Here is a 22,876-nt window from a genome sequence, read left to right on the forward strand (position 1 = left end):
CCAAGATTGGCAAATTCGTCACTGGCGCCCTGTGCTCTTCACAGATGAAAGCAGGTTCACACTGAGCACATGTGACAGACGTGACAGAGTCTTGAGACGCCGTGGAGAACGTTCTGCTGCCTGCAACATCCTCCAGCATGACCGGTTTGGCATTGGGTCAGTAATGGTGTAGGGTGGCATTTCTTTGGAGGGCCGCACAGCCCTCCATGTGCTCGCCAGAGGTAGCCTGACTGCCATTAGGTACCGAGATGAGATCCTCAGACCCCTTGTGAGACCATATGCTGGTGCGGTTGGCCCTGGGTTCCTCCTAATGCAAGTCAATGCTAGACCTCATGTGGCTGGAGTGTGTCAGCAGTTCCTGCAAGACGAAGGCATTAATGCTATGGACTGGCCCGCCCGTTCCCCAGACATGAATCCAATTGAGCACATCTGGGATATCATGTCTCGCTCTATCCACCAACGTCACGTTGCACCACAGACTATCCAGGAGTTGGCAGATGCTTTAGTCCAGGTCTGGGAGGAGATCCCTCAGGAGACCGTCCGCCACCTCATCAGGAGCATGCACAGGTGTTGTAGGGAGGTCATACAGGCACGTGGAGGCCACACACACTACTGAGCCTCATTTTGACTTGTTTTAAGGACATTACATCAAAGTTGGATCAGCCTGTAGTGTGTTTTTCCACTTTAATTTTGAGTGTGACTCCAAATCCAGACCTCCATGGGTTGAAAAATTAGATTTCCATTTTTTAATTTTTGTGTGATTTTGTTGTCAGCACATTCAACTATGTAAAGAACAAAGTATTTCAGAAGAATATTTAATTAACTCAGATCTAGGATGTGTTATTTTTGTGTTCCCTTTATTTTTTTGAGCAGTGTATATATATATATATATATATATATATATATTTTCTCACCAACATGGTCCCCGCCAAGCAGTGGTGGTTTCTGGTGGCTCCTGCCGACGTGGCACGCCAGAAAACACCCATGGATCCCCCAACGTCGCCCTTGCGGTGGGAGTGAACGGTAATAATTGGCCAATCGATTCTCTCGTTAGAAGGCGAGAGTAAAACAATTAGCTCTTTTCTGGGAAGAACGGTCAAAAATGAATGCTGCGTCACCGGCTGTGTGAACCCCGCTTCACGGATGCGGACCCATTCACATGTTCTATTTTTTTGCGGTGCGGACGGATCACGGACCCATTCAAGTTGACCGAGTGAGTCTGGATCCGTCTGCGGTATCCGCACAGATGTTGCCAGTGCAATTTGCGGACCCCAATGCAGAGAACGGCCGACCAACGGCCGTGTGCATGAGCCCCAAGTCTGCAGCTGCCGGATTATCAAACTTTCTGGATTATGGGAAGAAAAGCATTGTACACACATACTAAAATTCAGCCTTTTAAAAGGTCAACCCTCTAGATTAGGGCTCATGCACACAAACATTTTTGATCCATATCTGACCTGCATTTTTTGTGGGTCGGATGCGGACTCATTCACTTCAACGGCCCCCGCAAAAAAAACGTATTCTTCATTACGGACAAGTATAGGACTGTTGTATCATGGGCTGGACGTTCCGGACTGCAAAAACGGCTACGGCCATGAGCATGAACATGATGGCGCCCCCTACTGCAAAAATCTGAAGCTTAAACGGTAAAGTCTGGTTTAAAAAACCCATTGGGAGTTCTTTTCCTCATCTCTCTCTAGAGCAGGGGGTAGGCAACCTCCGGCCCGCCAGGTGTTGTGAAACTACATCTCCCATCATGCACACTTGCTTGGCTGTTCTCTGAACTCCCACAGAAGTGAAAGGAGCATGCTGGGAGTTGTACTTTCGCAACAGCTTGAGTGGCGAAGGTTGCTGATCTCTGCTCTAGAGGACCTGCTCTATATTAGTGTAATGCTTTTTTTCTCCTGTGGTGGCGCTGCAGGGAAACTGAAGAACCTAAGGGCCCATGCACATGACCATATCAGTTTTTCAGTCTGCAAATCACAGATCCGCAAACTACGGATTTCGGTCCATGTGCCGTCCACATTTTATTTGCGGACCCATTGTTTTCAATAGGTCTGAGGTCCACATTTTGTGGACATAGTATATTTTTGCAGAATGGACACAGATGCAGAAAGAACGCAGACGTGCTTTCCACACCCGTATGTCCATTCCGCAAAAAGATAGAATAATGTCCGATACTTGTCTGCAAAATGCGGACCACGGACCCACTGAAGTCAATGGGTCTGCAAAAAACGTGGATGTAACACAGACTGCATCCATATTTGGCAGATCCGCTAAATGGATATGGTGGAGGCCTTACTGCCAGGTTCCCCCCCCAGATTACAGGTGATCGCTGGAGGTCCTAGCGACCATCCAAAGTGGAGAAATCTTTTAAAGAGGACAAGTAAACAGCAACCCCCGCTGCTTTAGACGCCCACCACTAGTGATCTGTCGAGTGTGTGGTCCTCACCGCTCACTGTCCACGGGACATCATCCTGCTCGAGTGCATTTCATTCAGTTTGTTCTGTGTTTGCAGCTCAGAGGCTGAACTAGGCGTCTCCATGGAAACATACCCCAAACAAACCCTGCGTACTCTGATCCTGCAGCCCCTATTTCTTGCTGAACTCCGATATTTTCTTAGGAAGCAGGAGACAGACAGAGGGCAGTATGACTGCACCAAATGTACTGCAGACCTCCTCTTGACTGTGCTACACTGCTGCTGGGGAGAGCAGGGCATTCAGAATTCTAGTGGATATTTTATTTTCAGGAGTAGAGACAATATGAACTTTTGTTCTGCTCCTTAAGTGGCCATTGTGCTGCTTCACAGCCCCTAGTCCCCTCTGAGCTGTAGTGATCTTCTGGTTCGATTCTACAGCTGTCACTCAGCAGAGGGGAGGGGCTGTGCAGCTAAATGCAGAGAGCACTTCACAGACAAGCCCCGCCTCCTGGGCACTTGCAGGAGGAGAACCTGGCAGAATAAAAGTTCATATTCACACTACTCCTCCTCATTAGGGTTGAATCGGGTATCGAATTATCGATACCCAATCGACACTTTTGTACCCGGATCGATTCGATACCAGGATTTGCCATTTACAGGTACTTGGCTGCGCTACTGAGCAGCCTAGTATCAGAGAACGTGGTGCACGCTGCACTCAGCATGCTCCATGTTCTCCTCAACAGCACAGTGGAGAAGGAGGGAGTCCCTCTGTCCCCAGTGTGCCACTACTGCCACCAGTAACAAGAGAGGGGAAGAGGAGGGCAGGGACTGTGGCCACTGCCACCAATGAAGATAACTAACCTTTTAATACAAATATAGGCGGCGGGAGAATCACATACCCGGCACTGGAACTCTATGACAAGGCGCTGCGATCTGCGGCAATTAACCCCTCAGGATTGTAATAACAATTCTGGAGCCTCTATTCTTATGACTCTATAATGTGCCGTTCCTCCGTTATTTCTACTAGATTTACTAGAAATTTATGAATGAATTGTCAGCAATTTGCAGTAAAGGTACAGGTGGGTGTTACCAGTTGGGGGGGGTGTCACAGTCTGAGACCATCATCACTAATTGGGAGTCAGACACACCCGCTACTGGTAACACCTAGCAGTACCTTTATTGCAGACTGCTGGCAATTTGTTTGTAAAGTTTTAGCAGGAATAATAGAGGAATGGCATAACACACAGTCATAAGAACAGATACCATGGCAGTGGCCTGGCTGCTAGAATGGTGGCCCTCGGGAAGGAGTAGCAAAAGCCCCATACCCAATCTCTGCACCGGTGAAAGGGAACGCGACTACCGGGGACCCCTCTGCTAATGACTTGCAGTCAGTCCGCGGCCGCCGATCACTGGATAGGTGATGGATGGGATAACCCTCGAGGGTACGTCCACATGTCCCCTATCTGATGCCATAGATTTGGGTGCAAAAATAATGAGATTAAAAAACAAAAAAAAATCAATATAAATAAATAAATAAAATCAATCAATCTCAATCTATGGTCTTGAGGCAAAATCTGAATAGCGTGGCTGTACCCTTAAGATTTTTCTCCTTCTCCTTTCCTATTCTCCACTCCTGCCAACCCGGGCCTGTATAAAGAGGGTTGAATGTGACACCTGGGAATGTGTGGGTAAATGCGTGGCATGACCACCGCAGAAGCCACACACTGTACGGTGGATTTTCCTCAACGGATCTGCAGCTAAATCTGTATGCGTTCCGTGTGGATTTGCGACAGATCACACCCTGTGTATTGCAAAGGGCGACATCGGCGGTGGAAATTTACAGATTTAAAAACCCGCACTCGGTTTAGACAAAGATCAGTAAGGAACAGGGAAATAAGAATTCGGGCGCCGCCGGCTGCAGCCAGTCTGATGTCTTCAGGAGTGAAGGTTATGTCAGGTGCATCCTTGTATACAGGAGGGCACAACGCCAGCCTACAACAGCAAAATAATGAAAAGCCATAAAATGGATTCTAAGGTTTTACCAGGCTGCACCAACCTCCAGAAACGACACAATGCAGTAACCCCTACTTAGAGGACTTGTCCCCCATTAAATCACAGCCATTGCATAGATCATAAAAAATAAATAAAAAAAGAAGCATATTTGCCATTTTCAATCTGGTTTACAGTTCTGAATTTTACTTAAGATCGTACAAGTGTATAGCAATGTGCACGTCCAGCTAATGAGCCAAGTGCTGGTGGTCACACATGCTCAGTCACTCTCCGCACAGTCATCCTCTATTCACTGAATAGAAATAGCAGGAGCAGAGCCTCTGCAGTACACAGCAGTATAGCCGAGAGGACTCCTTCTGTAGAGGTAAGCTGCCAGAGGGGGAAGAAGACCAATTCTGTCTACACCCAGCAGCATCACGGGGGACACACAGAAGCAAAAAATGATGAAAAGCAAACGTTCTTTATGCTACAAACACTGAACATTCCTTACAAACAGCTATTCACAGCATTTCATAGCTAATGGAAAATAAATCATGAGATAAAAGGGGGAGGGGAGTTACCATGGGTTCCATTCACTTACAGCATGCAAGTATCTTGAAACTGGCAAGGAACCGATACACAAAAGAGGAAGATTTACTAATGGAGACAGCATTCTGGTGCACACGTGACATTCGCCATGTGTCTAACACACTTCAGGAAAGAGGTATGGGTTCAGTGTATTCGCACAGTGCATTTACCATCGGCATACGCTATCATTTTGGCGCAAAATAATTTGCATAAACCAATCAAGAGGGCAGATTCTAGACTCTACCAGTATGGCCACTAGATCAGTGTGCTCCGGGCGGATCACAACGTAAATGTGCGCAGATCCAGGTAAGCATAACCCGACTTTCCCGGGCACCTAGATGATAAGCGAGGCCGGTGAGCCATACCATCCATATGCTGATCCCGGGAGCCCCTTTAATAGTCCCGCAATTGTGGCCGAACTTATTACCACTAGGGATCGACCGATATTGATTTTTTTAGAGCCGATACCGATAATCTGTGAACTTTCAGGCCGATAGATGATAATTTATACCGATATTTTATATCTTATAATATAAGTTATATTAGTTGGTAGTCAATGAGGCGGTGGAAATTTGCATTTGGCACTAGTATATTATAAATGTAAATTATAAATTAATAAAGCCCTTAGTTGGTAGTCAATTTATCATTTACATTTATAATATACTAGTGCCAAATGCCAATTTCCACACCATCCCCCCCTTCTCACTGACTTTATTAACCCCTATCAGACCTCAGATCAGCCCTTTATTAACCCCTACCAGACCTCAGATCAGCCCTTTATTAACCCCTATCCTGAGCCGCGGCTCCTCTTCATCTCCGGGTCCGGCGTCTCGCTCCCCTGTGTTCTCCGGCCCGCACTGCACTGTCACCTTACAGCGTGCACGGGGTCAGGACAGTGCAGCGCGGGCCCCATCAAAGAAGACCAGGGAGGGTGAGTATCGGAAGCGCTTGCTGAGCTTCTTCCCCGCTCCCAGCATCCGATGCACACTAGTGCGCGCTTCTATAATGGAAGAGCTCACTAGTATTCGCTTTATACGCAAGGTTAGATGCAGATACCAATAACGTACAAACTCCTGAATATCGGCCGATAATATCGGTACTTCCGATAATCCGTCGATCCCTAATTACCACTTCCCGACTTTATTAAAGGGGTGATCCCATGACTAATGTAAAAAATGAAAATCAGACATCATATAGCAGATGACTATTTCTAACAAAGCTAGACCCAGCCCTGGACCTCACATGGATCCAGAGATCTCCCCATTCATTGCTCCCCATGTTTCTGCTACATTTATATCAAGCTGTCAGCACAGGGGGTGTGTCTTTTCTCAGAGGGCGTGTCCTTTATGCTGCAGCTGGTGGCAGTTGAAGGATGAAACTGAGCATGTGCGACCATCTCAGTGAGCAGGACAGAGAAATCAGAAAAAGAGCAAACAGCAGGTGGCGCTGTACATATAGATTTTACTGAATAACTCAGTAGCTATAATACATTTTTAATTACATGCAATTACAAAAGTATTTAGGTCCAGGTAGGGTTGAGCGATATACCGGTATCACGATATACCGCGGTATTAAAAAAACGGCGATATGGCGATATCGCCGTTTTGTAAATACCGCGGTATTTCGTGACGTCATAGGAGCGGTCATGTACGCTGACCGCTTCTAAATCTGCGGCCGCCCGCCCCAGCATGAACCGATACGGGACATTTGCAGAGTACTTCTACTCGTGCAAATGTCCCCGATACCTGCTGGCCGCTTGCGGAGGCGCTCTTAGCAGTTCGGCCGGCGTGGGGGAGGGAAGGAATTCTGTCACTCGCATTTCCTGCACCCGACCTCTGAGAGGACGCTGTGATCCGCGCAATTAACCCCTCAGGTGATCACAGCGTCCTCTCAGAGGTCGGGTGCCGGGAATGTGGGCAGTGCCCCCCTCCTCCCTCCCTCCCCAGTATTAATCATTGGAGGCCACAGGGTCGTCCCCCCCATCATTGGTGGCAGTGCCCCCCTCCTCTCTCCCTCCCCAGTATTAATCATTGGAGGCCACAGGGTCGTCGTCCTCCTCCTCCTCCTCCCCCCATCATTGGTGCCAGTTTGCAGTTCCGATCGAAGTCCCAGCAGTGTAATGCTGGGGCTCCGATCAGTTACCATGGTAGCCAGGACGCCACTGAAGCCCTGGCTGCCATGGTATGTTAGTGAGCAGTATTATACTCACCTTCTTCTCATAGGTCTGTGCGGCGCATTGCTAATGCTATAAGCCTTAGCAATGCGCCGCACAGACAGAAGGAGCGACCGGCGGCCACGACGCACGTGAGTATAATACTGCTCACTAACATACCATGGCAGCCAGGGCTTCAGTAGCGTCCTGGCTACCATGGTAACTGATCGGAGCCCCAGCATTACACTGCTGGGACTTCGATCGGAACTGCAAACTGGCACCAATGATGGGGGGAGGAGGAGGAGGAGGACGACGACCCTGTGGCCTCCAATGATTAATACTGGGGAGGGAGAGAGGAGGGGGGGCCCACTGGCACTGCCACCAATGATGGGGGGACGACCCTGTGACCTTCAATGATTAATACTGGGGAGGGAGGAGGGGGGCACTGCCCACATCCACCAATGATGGGGGGACGACCCTGTGGCCTCCAATGATTAATTCTGGGGAGGGAGGAGGGGCGGCCGACTGCCACCGATGATCGGGGGGAAGACCCTGTGGCCTCCAATGATTAATACTGGGGAGGGGGGGGGGGGGCACTGCCACCAATGATAGGAGGGGGACCCTGTGGCCACTGCCACCAATGATTAATACTGGGGGGGGGTGCACTGCCCACTGCCACCAATGATGGGGGGGGGGGGGGGGGGGGGGAGACCCGGTGGCGACTGCCAGCAATGATTAATACTGGGGGGAAGGGGCACTGCCACCAATGATGGGGAGGGGGACCCTGTGGCCACTGCCACCAATGATTAATACTAGGGGGGGGGGGTTACCAGAGGGGGCTGATAAGAGGCTGGGGAACTGCCCGTCTGCCCCCATACAGTATAACGTCTCCTTGTGGCTGCCCCCCATACAGTATAACGTCTCCTTGTGGCTGCCCCCATACAGTGTAACGTCTCCTTGTGGCTGCCCCCATACAGTGTACATCTCCTTGTGGCTGCCCCCATACAGTATAACGTCTCCTTGTGGCTGCCCCCATACAGTGTAACGTCTCCTTGTGCCCCCCCCCCATACAGTGTAACGTCTTCTTGTTGCCCCCCATACAGTGTAACGTCTCCTTGTGGCTGCCCCCATACAGTATAACGTCTCCTTGTGCCCCCCCCATACAGTGTAACGTCTTCTTGTTGCCCCCCATACAGTGTAACGTCTCCTTGTGGCCCCAAGTGTTTTTTTCTTCTAAATGGGCATTTATCGCGATATATATCGTTATCGCGATAAATTTCTTAATATCGTTATCGTGGGAATATTTTTGATATCGTCCAACCCTAGGTCCAGGGGCCGGTTAGAAAACCGTAGAGTATTTTTTCGTGGGACAACGCACAATATTATAAAGCAGTTTTTGTCGCTCTAGCCCCACAGTCATTTATAGGTTTTCAGAATTAGACTTTTTTTAGGACGCCAATAAAACGTGTGAAGGAAAAGGAAGGTAATTCTAGAGCGAGTGGACAGACGTAAAGAGATCCGAGGGAACCTGACACTTTTGGGCTGTGCGCTCCTACCTGTGATGGTAACCCGATACAGAAGGCCGGGTATAGTCTATATGTGCCAGAGAGGTGCCACCTCAGGAAGGACAGGGGCCCCGCCATCAAAATGACTGCGCGAAGATGAGTCAGTATTTACACCGAGACTTTTACAAATCTACTCTGCATTCACCGGCAGCGTCAGGAATGCCTCCCGGCACAACAGTAACTCTCCAGATCAAGAGCCTGGAGCTGTGGACGGACCAGGACTCCATGGAGAGAGGGCGGCAGAAAGATCAGTTTATGGACGCTAACTGGGCACAAAGGTGGGAAGGAGGATAACACCATGAACAGAACGAGTTTTACTCCAACAATTCCCTGATCTACATCAAAGTTTGCATAGTAAACAGTGTATGAAAATGTAACGGAATAACAAAATTTCAAAAAGTCTTGTTTTTCCAGTTTAAAAGTCTTACTTGAGCGAGGCCCAGTACTGTTAAAGTGCTTCAGGCATCTGCTTGTGTGTTTGTGAACGGTCATATTTTCCCAGCAGTAGTCCGCCATCATGTTGGGATTCCAGCGGCCTTGATACCTGTTCTCCATTGTAGACATATCTTTATGGAACCGCTCTCCATGTTCGTCACTTACGTGTCCCAAATTGGGTGGGAAAAAGTCAAGATGGAAATGTAAGAAATGCACTTTCACTGACATTCGGCAGCCAAGTTGTTCATACGCTGTAAGCAGGTTGTCTACTAATTCAGCAGAGTTTGCAGCTCGTCTGTTCCCAAGGAAGTTCTGCACTACGAGCACAAATGCATCCCAAGCGGCAAGACGCCCTCGCTTTGTCAGATTCCTGCGCTGATCAGAAGTAGTGTATTTGTCACATATGTAGCAGAAATTGTGTGGATCGTTAACACATTTGCCTTTATCCATCTTAAGTTTCAAAACTGATAGCACTATAACAGATCACTTTATCAAAATCTGTCCAGCTTGCCTTATATACTTACTGCTGACATCAGCCTGAGTGCGTCCGGACAGGTCTGGATATGTCCATTGGAATATCTCCAATATAATGCATTAATATTATAACTGAATAGGCTTTGCGTGTATAACTTAACCCTTTAAGGACCTCCACCATACATGTACGGCTGAAGTCCGGTCCCCAAACATGGCGCCCGCTCGCACGTGCAGCGAGCGCCATAGCCGCCAGGTTTCTGCTATTTTAAACAGCAGAGACCCGCGGCACATGTATGCGATCAGTCATAAGGCTGATCGCATACATTTTCCCTTTCAGATGCCGTGGTCAAATGTGACCACGGCATCTGCGCAGTCTGGAAGCAGAAGTCGCACACTTCCGCTCGGTAACAGCGTTCTCCGGCTAAGATCGGGGAACCTGTTACATTGATCTAATAGGCTGAAACCTCAAGCAGGCTTCGGTGCCCATTAGATGACTATACCAATACCGACCACTAGGTGGCAGCATTGTATTGGTATAGTGCAAATGAAGTGTTCAATGGCGTCTATATAGACATCAATAAACACAATAGGCAATCTAATGATTGCCAGTTATTGTCACCCAAGGTGACAACAAAAAAAAGTAAAAAAAAAAAAAAAAGTACGTTTTTTTGCCAAAAAAAAAAAAGTTCAAATCACCCCCCTTTCCTTAAAATGAAAATACTTAAACAATAAAAAAATAAACATCATGGGCATCGCCGCGTACGAAAATGCCCATACTATTAAAATATAACAATATTAATGTCATACGGCAAACAGCCAAGTTGCAATTTTTTGTCACTTCAACTACCCAATATTTTTTTTATAAAAAGAGATCAAAAAGTCGCACACACTTCAAATTGGTATCACTGAAAAGAACAGATTGTCCCGCAACAAATGAGCCCTCACACGGCCCTGTACACAGAACTACAAAAAAGTAATAGGGGTCAGAATATGGTTTTAAAAAATAAAAAAAATAAAAAATAAAGGTTGTAATTTTTTTTTTTTTCAGCATTGAAACACAAGAAAAATGAAACAAGAGTGGTATTGTTGTAACCGTACTGACCTGGAGAATGAAGATAACAGGTCAATTTTACCGCATAGTGTCCAGTGTAAAAAATAAAAACCTTTATCAGAATTGCATTTTTTCCCAATTCTACCCCATTTGGAATTTTTTTCCCCGCTTCCTACTAGACGGTATGCAACTGTAAATGGTACCATTAGAAAGTACAACTTGTCCCGCAAAAAATAAGCCCTCATAAGGCTATGTGAATGGAAAAATAAAAAAGTTAGGGCTGCGGGAAGTGAAATACAAAAAAAAGGCAAAAAATGGAAAATCCCAGCGTCCTTAAGGGGGTAAAATCTAGATGTGTCAGGCAAATTCCGAGTTCATATTTGGAATCCGTGCGCTCATTTTAGTATAAATCACATGTTTTTCTCTCAGTAGCAAAATCATTGTTGCGCGGTGTAACCAGTGAAATCTGCCGCAAAATCTATGAGGAATCCATATGTGTCACATGAGGACTGCCATCGATTTCTAGCGGGTTTTGTCACAAAAATGCAAAAAAAATACATGACCATAACCTAAATGTTCAGCTTTGAACACAGGTCTCTCTTAAAGGGAAAAAGGCAAAAAAATTAAAATAAATAAAACATTTGATATGTCCTAGACACATATGAAAAATTTAGATCGGTGGGGGTCTGATCTCTAGAACGAGGGGATAGCGCTCCTCACCGGACAAGTCTATGGGCCCGTCTGGTTTCCGTCTGCTGCAGCAAGATGAGAGAGCGCACGATATGCGAGCGTGTCTCTCCGCTCATTCTAAAGATTTTGGGGGTCTCAGCGATAAAACCCAAACGAGCTAAACCTTTGATATCTCTTCACAACAGAAACTAACTTCGGAAATATAGACATTACAGACAGCATTTTCTGGCAAAGTAGAACGCCATAAAAAAGTGACGCCTTTCCGAAAAACGCTGCATTTAAAACCAGCCGGTAGGTACAACTGAAAACCCGTATGTAATTTCACCAGTGAAATATCTATATAACAGACAAGGACCCAGTCTGATCCAGTATCAAACCTACACCAATATACTGCTAGGAGGATATACTGGGGAAACTGCATAAATAGCAACTCCCACTACATGACGACTCTCTGACCTGCAGGACACTTCCAATACGACGGCTGTAGTCTGATTTTGTGACAGTGCCCGAGGCCGGGGACATCAATACCCCATTCACACCTAGCGGGAAATATGAACTAGAAAAGAAAAAAAAAAGTGCTGAAAAATGTTCTAATGTGCTTGATATTTTATCAATTTCCAGATCTTTGTTTGCTGTCACTGAACGGAAACACTCTCCAACACCCCATACAGACCTAATACTTCCCATCATGGAAGGTTTGCTATGACTGGATCCAGCCGAGGCAATTACCAGCCGTCACCTTAACCAATGGCGTACGTGTAAGTCACCGGATGGAGGGGGCCCGCGAGCTCGGCCCCCTCTATACATGGCGGATGGCACAGCAGCTGGGATCGGAGGGGACTTCTCATTTTTACTGCACTGCGAATTTATTCTATTCTATTCCTCCCCACAAATATATACAGTATATATATAAAACATTAAATCTCATCTCATAAAAAAAAAAACAAGCGTGCATACAGCCGGGTCAATGGAAAAACTGAAAGGTTACGGCTCCTGGAAGGCGGTAGACAAAAGACTAGAACATCGCCCCCCAAAACTGGCCCGGTCCTTTAAAGGGGTTGTCTCATCATGGATATGCCCCCATTGTCTTATAGGTGCGGGTCTCACCGCTAGGACCGACACCCGCAAGTGAAGGAGGGCGCAGTGCGCATGCGCAGCCGCTCTCCATTCATTCTCTATGGGGCCGGCGAAAAATAGCTCAACTATTTACGTCGGCCCCAGAGAAATGAATGGGAGCGGAGGCCGCACATGAGCGGTGCGCTCCCATTCACTTCTATTGGGAGCCAGCTTGGTGGTGGCCGGATCGGAGTCCTCCAGCCACCACCTTGCAGGGCTCCGTTCTCTATATAGGTGCAGGTCCCAGAGGTGGGACCCACACCTATAAGACAATGGGGGGCATATCCTAGCAATATGCCCCCATTGTCTATGATAAGACAACCACTTTAAGTGGTTGTCCGGCCTAGGAGATGACAACCCCCAGGGTGCGAACTTGTGCCCCATTTAAAAAAATAAAAATAAATATGAAACCCACGCACCTGCCCACCATGCCCCCATTTCGGGTCCTCGTTGGACCGATCAGGAAGTGGCTTGGTCTCCTGACCACTGTGGCCAATCACAGGCCTCTGTGGTCACATCTGCTTGAACTGAACGTCACTGCTATGATGTGACGCTCAAGCAGATGTGCCCACAGAATGGCCACAGTGGTCACGGGACGTAGCCACTTCCTGGTCCTACGAGGAACGGAGGAGAACGGTAACCAGTAGCAGCTCGGGCACAATCCGACACGGACAGCTGAGAGCTTTTTTTTTTTTAATAGGGCACAAATTAGCACTGTGGTTGTCTGCTCCTCGGCTGGACAACCCCTTTAAGGGGTTAAAGGATCAGTGTGGATTTTAAAAAGAAATGCTTACCTTACCACTCCTTCTCAGGTCCCTGCTTCCTGGTCCCTTTAAACTCGCAGGAAATGCCGGACGCTGACCGAGGTAGGCTACCAATATGTGATTGGCCAGGAAGTAGGGACCGAAAAAAGGACGGAACCGGAGCAGCAGGAAAACGTTTTTCTGTCCGAAACGCATTCAAGTAAGAAGGTCCGTAGGGGAAGGAAAAAAAAATGAACGCACCAGGATCCCATACAAACGTACACATAGGTCTCAGGAACGTTCCCATTCACCGACTGCAGGCAGAGATCTTGCAATGGTGAAAAAAAAGGACAAAATAAAAGTATTTAAGAATTTGCAAAACTTCACACACAAAAAGGCCTTTAAAAAAAATTAATAAAAAGACACAAGTGGAAAACTACACTGCCTCTGCCGCTGGTGCACCGCCCTATAATCCCACTCACACAAAAGCTCCTAAGACACGTTCACAAGGCGAGAGGTGCTTACAGTGCCCAAAGTAATCCATTAACATTAACAGGAACCTGCGTGCGCCCCCCCCCCCCCCCCCCCCCCCCCTCCATGGATCGCTGCCTGGAATGTGACTGTAACCTTGTCATGAATTTGCTCCTGCAGCGAACCACGCACAGCCGACTGGCAGCTCCTGCGTGCCAATGTCACAGGATGTGTTCGCGGCCTCCTATTCCCTTCCTATCAGCTCATTAATGGCCGTGGAGCTGGATGGGAGAACTACAGATTACAAGACTGCTGGAAGGAAACGAACCGGCAATTAACATGTCAACTACTCCCTTTGCCCCAATGATAGATGACACTGTCGGCGGAGCGGCGCCACTCCCTTTAATGAATGCCAAGTTCCTGCCCACGACGGTGCGGACCAGCTATCATTAGAGAGTATTGCCCCCTGAAATCATAAATCCTTGAACCATCCTCATCGCTCAAAACATTGCAAATATCTGCAAAATAGGCGACACATACTTAAAGGGGTCCTCGGGGAGTTTACCACTGGTGACTTATCCCTAGTGGGGTCCGACACCCAGCAGCGGCACTGATCTGCTGGCACCGGGACTCCACACCGAGTAGTGCCCCGGTTACTGCAGCGCTGCTCCCATTAAAAGGGTGCATTCACACGACCGTGTGTAATCCTTTCCGTTTTGCGGTCCGCAAATAACAGAACCGTGTGCCCGCATTTTGTGGATAAACGACTTTTGTTTGTGTTCCGTATGTCTTCCGTTTTTTACGGTCCTCAAAAAAACGGAAGAAAAAAAAAAGGCCTCTTGCACACGACCGTAGGTCTTTTTCAGTATTTTGCGGTCCGCAAAAAATACGGATCACATCCATGTGCATTCCGTTTTTTGCCGAACTGAACATCTGGCCCGATAGAACAGTCCTATCCTTGTCTGTTATGCGGACAGTAATAGGACATGTTCTATCTTTGAACGGAACGAAAAAAGGGAAACGGAATGCATACGGAGTACATTTTTTGTGGACCCAATGAAATGAATGGTTCCGTATACGGAACTCAAAAAACAAAACGCAAAAAAAAACGTTCGTCTGCAAGAGGCCGTAAAGGGGTTCTACAGTTTGTTTTAACTGATGATATATTCTCTGGATTAGATCATCAGCATCCGACACCCGCCGATCAGCTGTTTGAGAAGACAGCAGCGCCGCGGCCTTCTCACTGTTTACCGCTGGCCGAGTGACATCACGACTCGTATCAATGGCCTGGGCGGGGCTAAGCTCCATTCCAGTGATACTAGTCGTGACGTCACTGGGCCAGCGGTAAACAGTGAGAAGGCGGCGGCGCTGCTGCCTTCTCAAACAGCTGATCGGCGGGGGTCCTGGGTGTCGGATGCTGATGATCTAATCCAGAGGATAGATCATCAGTTAAAACAAACTGTAGAACCCCTTTAAGTGCAAAGTCTGCACGCGTTACACGTGGATTTGTCCAAATTTAACACAATGCACTGCAAAGCGCGGGATCGAAAGTGAAAACGTGCAACTATTCCGCACAAGAATGAGCACGCTTTGATTTCTGAGCTGATCAGCTCCCCTCCCCCCATAGATGGAGCTTTCAAAAGTGCTGCAGCGTGCGGAATCTGCACCATAAATCAGTGCAGATTCGCGGCGTCCAAACATGGCCGCCGGACTGCTGTCACCAAGCTTTCTCAGACTCCCGATGACAAGTCTGGGTTGTTCAAACTGCTAATTCCCCCAGGAGAGCTTTCTGTATGAAGCTAGTCAAAGCTAGAATACTGGCGGCCACATGGGTTGAAAAAACGGACACAGGAGTTTTTATCTTGGTTTCTAGGGGGAAAATAAAAGGCAAAATGTCAAAAAACAAACAAAAATAAATAGTCATTCAGATTTCCCCCCCCCCCCCCACAACTCCTAAATACAAATATGTGCCATGCGGAGTAAAGCTATTTGGGTACAACCACCTGCGCTGCACCGCACGGCCACACGGGCCTCAGAGGGCTCCAATTGTTAATGCAGACTGACTAAACAGTGCGCTCCTAATACAAGGCCGCATCGCCGATCAAGCGTCTGTACGAGCCAACCGACCATCAACAGGCCGGACCCGGACCGCCAGGTGAGGGAGGAGGTCTAAAAACAAGGGGGAAAAAAGCAGCATTAAGCAGAACACACGATGGTCCGCACTCCTCCAACCTGACAAGGTCATACTCTTGGCAGACAGCAGTCCACCGCCGGCCACGTTGGCTGGAATGGTCACTTCGTCCTACACTTATCTGATGGGCAGGTTTACACGTTCTCGATTGCGGATTTTAAGGCTTCGGCCTTGTGTACTCTGGTACCGCATCACGGAGGGGGAAACATCGGATATCACCGTCTGTGTGCATGCATACAGCGTATCCGGTCGTACACCAAATCCCCAGGTCTCCGGATTGGAAACATTCCAGGGCACATTACTAACGCCGCGCGGCCGGGGTCTTAAGATTCCTGTATTTGCTACATGCTGAAATTTTAATCCATATTTTCTCGCGCCGCAGTTAGACGGAGGCCTCCCGCTCACACCCGATCGATACTGCACAAAAACCTGAGGTCAAAATAAAAAAAAACACTCAATATAATCAGACACTATTGGAAGGGAAAGCGCTTGGTTAACACTTTCATTGCATCAAGTGATAAATTTCACTCCACCTACCAAAATCAATAGGTGGCCATGTCATGCCGTCATGGAGAGCCCCTCTATTTCCAGGGGCCCTCCCCGAGGATGGGTTATATGAGCAGCGCACCACAGGCCTCATACACTTCTCCTTATAGCAACCAGGCACAGAGCAGCTTCCATTTTTATGGAGCGGTTTATGAAAGGATAGCCGAGCTGGGGATCGATTAAAGGGGGTGTCCGAGTTTTTAACACCGATGACGTCTCCTTAGGATCTCATCTGTCACCCCCCGACGTTCAAAGATGCTGCAGGGCTCCAGTGAGCGCCCGTCCTCCTCGCAGCTTGCCAAGCACAGCGCCGTCCACTGGGTGGTGGCTGTGCTGGGTATTGCAGCTCGTCTCCATTTTTATGAATAGGACGGAGCTAGGCCTTGTGACTGATGAACGCAACACCGCTGGCCTAGAAAGAGGCCGCGGTCCGCAGCGCTGCGGCCTCCTCAAACAGCTGAATGGCGGGGGTGCTGGATGTTGGACCCCCCCCCCCCACCGATCAGATACTGACGGCCTCTCCTGAGGATAAGTCATCACTATGAAACACTTGGACAACCCCTTGAAGCCCAATAGGTCAGGGGCGCTGTTTTGCACACCTATACTCAGCCCTGATACGGTTTCTCTGTAGGACGGCTGCTTCCATACAGTCGCAGATATTCTTTTCATGTGCACTTTTCAAATCTGCGTCAAAAAGCAACCGGTCATGGATTTCAAATCTGCACGGAAATCAAAGCATCAAATCCCACTTAATGGAGGAAAATCCAGACAAGGACCGACAGCAGTACAACCAACCAGTTCACGCAAAGTACAAGACAAACTGTGTAAAACCCAACCTGGGATCGTCTGTTGGTGGAAGACGTCACTTACGGCTCCATGTAACCCAACAGCCATTCCCAATGGGATTCTATGAAGGAAGGCTCATCTCCTGGTGACTACCATATGACGTTCCTCTCCGACCTCTCAACCTTGCAGACAATCACTCCTACCATCCACCTACACACTCACTATGAGTAATGGGAACGACACCTAAATCAATGACCAATTTCCTCTCTGTGATCCTCCTCGGCCTGTTCTTCCCTTTATACACAGTCCTTCCCTAAATTGCTTCACGTCAGATACAGCAGGAGATTAGCTGCTGTGTAACTACAACTCCTAGCATGCTGGGGGTATATAGACACAGAACTGCTGGCCTGCGGCAGGAACCGCCATTAGGGCTCATGCTGTACACGACTGATCGGCCCGTGTGTCTGCTGCATATCCCGCGCCAATCGTGGCTCCCCCGACCATGTTTTATGGCACAATTCGTTCATATCTGATCACGGATCTCCAGAGCTGCGCTCCCAGTACTGCGATCCGATACGAACTGACTGCTTCATAAAACACCGGGATACAGTCAGGTAAGGGGAGTCGCGGTCGGCCCGGCAGACACACAGATCATGTTTCCCGGGCCAAGCCCTCACTGTACAGAAGGCACGAGGTCAGAGCCTAATATGCTGGGAGCAGAAGAGGTTATGGTATAGGGAAGAGACACAGAAAAGGCTCTGTCTGCCGCACGGCGGGGACTGACCGCTGCTCCATCGTCAGAGCGGGTAGTAGAGGTCCTTGTACAAAGTTATAAACCAGTCGATAAGTGCTCGACCTTTACACGGGCTGATTGAAAGTACATGAAGGATGAACAATCCTCACTACGATCATTCGTTCCCCATACTGCTTCCCATGCAGTCCCTCACTCTCCTGTCAACCAAGGAGAGGACGCAGGAGCAGTACGGGTGCACGGAGCGGCTTGGGCTCGCTAAGTGAAAGGTATCGCTAGATTCAGCTGAACGCGCCCTGCGAGGGACTGTGCCCGGCATAGCAGTGAATTTCCTGGTGACAGATTCACTTTTAAAGGGGTTCTCCAAGAGTATGAAATGTCCCCTCATGGAATACACTTACCCCGGTCCCCGCCGCTTCTCCCTGCACGCGGACGAAAACATCTGGTGTCGGGGAGCAGCTACTGGAAGGCGGGGACAGGGAGGAGCCTCCTGGCATCGCCGGTGACACTACGGCTTCTCCCCCCCGACACCGGATGTTTTCGTCCGTGTGCAGGGAGAAGCGGCACCGGCGGTGCGATCACCAGGAGCAGGGACCGGGGTAAGTATATTCCATGTGGGGTGCCCGGCGCATGAGGAGACATTTTATACTCTTGGAGAGCCCCTTTAAGGCTATTTGCATGGGGGGGGGGGGAACAAACCGCAGGACCAGCACAGTGTGTGAGACTTATCTGACCCCATGTACACCTTGCTTTTTAAAGGGGTTTTCCAGGATTTTAATATTGATGAGCTATCCTCAGGATAGGTCATCAATATCAGACTGGCGGGGGTCCGACACCCGGCACCCCCGCCGATCAGCTGTATGAAGAGAAGGAATGCGCCGTCCGTCTCTCTTCCTGCTATGTCTATGGCGAGCAGGAAGAGAGACGGCGCACGTGTGCCTTCTCTTCATACAGCTGATTGGCGGGGGTGCCGATCTGACACCGCCAGTTACACGTGATTTTCGGGATACAAAAGCACAGAAAACTGCCCGAAAAGGGGGTGTTCTGGGATTTTTCAGTTGATGGTCTATCCTCAGGATAGGTCATCAATATCAGATTGGTGGGGGCCCCCGTGATCAGATATCTGCACACGGCCGGCGATGTCGCGTTCACTGGTCACATGGCCTAGACGCAGCTCTTCGGTCCTGGGTGCAATACAAGACACAGCCGTTACCCAAGGTATGGCGCTGTGCTTGGTAAGCTGCAAGGAGGCCGCGCGGCTAAATAACCCGGGCTCCGCAGCCGCCTCAAACAGCCGATTGGCAGGGTTGTCAGGCGTCGGACCCCCGCCGATCATATACCGATGACCTATCTGAATACCCCTTTAATAGGTCCATACGTCCCGGTCAGAGGCGCTTCCTAACCGGTAAGCTACACCTGACCGAAATGGACAACCAGACCGGTGTCAGTAAGTGCCCCTTAAAGGGGATGTGATTAAAGGGGAAGAAATTTGATACACATACACACACCGCTCCAATGCGCACACAACACCCGGCATGACCCCGAGAAGCCAAAAAGAATCGCGTTGCCATAACGATCTGCATAAGAAGTTCCGAAGCCAACGCGACCGCCAGCCACAAATCCCTAGTTCCATCGGTGGCCGGCGCGCGCAGGGGTTACCTGGAGGGAAGTCACATGACATGCACGGTGCAAAAAAAACACTAATCACTTGTTCTCGTTGTCACATGACGGCGCTGACCGCGCCAACCTGCAACTTTTATCCGCTACCAATTCCTACACAACGTATGACAGCTCTACGGGCAATGACTGCAGCAGGCTGGTGGCACACGCTGGGAGTTGTAGTCCCTCAGCAGTCATTAGGCAGAAGCCTCACCCTCTGCAAGCCTCCTGTCACTGACCACACACACCCCTCCGTGACATTACCACCCGTGTCACAGCGCCCCCCTGCCAGGGTCAGCAGCCCCCCCAGCCCTCAGCTCTCAGCTGTCACAGACCACCTCAGAGTCCCCCCCACAGGTCGCTGTCACTCTCACCGCCCGGTGCTGCTGCTATTTCCTCGGCTCCGGGACACCCAAAATGGCGGCTGATGGGCCGCAGCACCGCGGCTGTGCGGAAGGATCTGTACGAAGCAGACGGGAAAGGCGTCCCGTGAAGGCGATGGACGGAGCGTGAGTGGAATCGGGACACGGAGGTAACGCAGAAGCCGCGAGTGGAGGCGCGTGAAACACCGCTCACCGAGAGCCTTCCTACTTGGGCCGGAATTCTTTTTTTTTTTTTTTTTTCGTGATCGAGCGGAAGGACACACGAGAAAAGCGGCCAGGGCAGCCAGTGATGACGTCAGCTCAGTGCCCCGTCACTGCCAGACCCGGAAGTAAGGGAGGGCGGTGCCCCTGAGGTCACATGGTATAATGTGGGCGTGGAATCATAACGTTCATGCAGCTGTCAGTCACAGGAACCGCCCCTTATTTCCTTCTGCTTCTCCATTTAAAGGGAAACTCCATTATTGTTAATATTAATTAATGCACATCCCTAAGTTCAATTAAAAATATATTTTTGGGAGGGCTTTTTTTTTATTAGTTCAAGACCTGGCCATTTACCCTCCTTCCTGAACAGACTCATATTAATTTTTTTTAGTACATGCAGCTTCAAAAGCCATGACTTTTTTTGTTTGGTAGGTTATGCCGATAATTTTTGCATCTTTTTCTTCTGTCCCCCTTTATTTGTATTGCAGTATTTACAGCAACCCACTGGGGAGCGCTGTGAGGAAGATGGGAGTGGTGGTAACTATGCTGGGGTCTGTAGTACTCAGTTCACAGTGGAGCTCCTTGGGCCCATGCAGTGACGGGAAGTGGCCCCCTTTCTTCCCTTGGGGCACACCCTGGACTTTTGGGGTCTCCTGCCTGGTGGTCTTCTGGGCGCACTTGATGTTTGCAATAAATAAAGTCTTTATTTACTAAATCGATGATGGGAGTAGTAGTACATACAGGGCCAGCTCCACCCATAAGCAGAGTAGGCCACCGCGTAGAGCGCACTCTTGCTGGGGGCGCCGGCGCTCTGGAGTCTGGCCGCCAATGGCGTTGTGAGGTGGGTGCGGCGGGTGTGGGCCACACCGGGTGACACCAGTCTGATGGGGTGTCACCCGCCGGACCCAAGTTCCGAACACCACTAGCACCCGCCCCCTTGTACTTGTGTCGCTGATCTGATCCTGTACTTGCCGGCAGCGCGGGCATGAGTTCTGTCATTTCGGCGCGTAATCCCACGAGACCCATGACCTCCCGCGGTGGGTCTCGTGGGATCACGCGCCGCAGGACAGGATTGCGCGCCGAAGACACTAAACTTAACTGAACTCATACTCGTGCAGCCGGCAAGTACAGGCTGTACAGGATCAGCGACACAAGTACGGGGGAAGGGCAGACTACATAATGGAGGGCAGTCTGGGGGCAAATTACATAATGTGAGGCAGTGTGGGGGCAAATTACATAGTGGAAGGCAGTGTGGGGGGCAAATTAATGTGAGGCTGTGTGGGGGCAAATTACATAATGTGAGGCAGTGTGGGGGGCAAATTACATAATGTGAGGCAGTGTGGGGGGCAAATTACATAATGTGAGGCAGTGTGGGGGGCAAATTACATAATGTGGGGCAGTGAGGGGGGCAAATTACATAATGTGAGGCAGTGTGGGGGGCAAATTACATAATGTGGGCAGTGTGGGGGGCAAATTACATAATGTGAGGCAGTGTGGGGGGCAAATTACATAATGTGGGGCAGTGTGGGGGGCAAATTACATAATGTGGGGCAGTGTGGGGGGCAAATTACATAATGTGAGGCAGTGTGGGGGGCAAATTACATAATGTGGGCAGTGTGGGGGGCAAATTACATAATGTGAGGCAGTGTGGGGGGCAAATTACATAATGTGGGGCAGTGTGGGGGGCAAATTACATAATGTGAGGCAGTGTGGGGGCAAATTACATAATGTGTAGCAGTGTGGGGGGCAAATTACATAATGTGGGCAGTGTGGGGGGCAAATTACATAATGTGGGCAGTGTGGGGGGCAAATTACATAATGTGAGGCAGTGTGGGGGGCAAATTACATAATGTGGGCAGTGTGGGGGGCAAATTACATAATGTGAGGCAGTGTGGGGGGCAAATTACATAATGTGGGCAGTGTGGGGGGGCAAATTACATAATGTGGGCAGTGTGGGGGGCAAATTACATAATGTGAGGCAGTGTGGGGGCAAATTACATAATGTGGGGCAGTGTGGGGGGCAAATTACATAATGTGAGGCAGTGTGGGGGGCAAATTACTTAAAGGGTTTCTGTCACCCCACAAAACTCATTTTTTTTTTTTTGGATAGTTATATTCCTTATAGCGCGATATAGGAGAATATAATGGTATTTCTTACTTTCATGCGGCCGATTCTTTAGAAAACGAAGTTTTATAATATGTAAATGAGCAGCAGAAAACCGCCCCCTCGCCGTGTTGATTGACAGGGCCAGCCGTGATCTCCTCCTCCGGCCGGCCCTGTCAGTAGTTCAAAAATCGTGCGCCTCTGGTCATTCGGCGCAGGCGCTGTGAGATGAGGAGGCTCGTCTCCTCAGAACTCCCTCAGTGCGCCTGCGCCGATGACATCACCGAAAGAGAAGACGTCATCGGCGCAGGCGCACTGAGGGAGTGCTGAGGAGACGAGCCTCCTCATCTCAGAGCGCCTGCGCCGAATGACCAGAGGCGCGCGATTTTTGAAATACTGACAGGGCCGGCCGGAGGAGGAGATCACGGCTGGCCCTGTCAATCAACCAACACGGCGAGGGGGCGGTTTTCTGCTGCGGCTACCAGCAAGTAGACGCCCTACTTGCTGGTAGAGCCCTCATTTACATATTATAAAACTTCGTTTTCTAAAGAATCGGCCGCAT

The 22,876-nt window shown here is 49.3% G+C and overlaps 1 protein-coding gene across 2 annotated transcripts in view; it reads right to left on the bottom strand.

Annotated features, from left to right (window-relative positions):
* Positions 1 to 20,309, bottom strand: part of AP1G1 (adaptor related protein complex 1 subunit gamma 1) — a 58,450-nt gene extending 38,141 nt beyond the window's left edge. Inside the window, exon 1 of one of the 2 annotated variants that reach the window (XM_040410163.1) lies at positions 20,001 to 20,308. The gene's annotated coding sequence lies outside the window, so the exon portion shown is untranslated. Of the gene's footprint in view, positions 1 to 20,000 lie in introns of both variants that reach the window. The other variant, XM_040410164.1, reaches the window with a different exon arrangement.
* Positions 20,310 to 22,876: the final 2,567 nt, after the last annotated feature.

The sequence above is a fragment of the Bufo bufo genome, chromosome 10 (genome assembly GCF_905171765.1).
Source record: "Bufo bufo chromosome 10, aBufBuf1.1, whole genome shotgun sequence".
In the NCBI taxonomy this organism is placed as follows: Eukaryota; Metazoa; Chordata; class Amphibia; order Anura; family Bufonidae; genus Bufo; species Bufo bufo.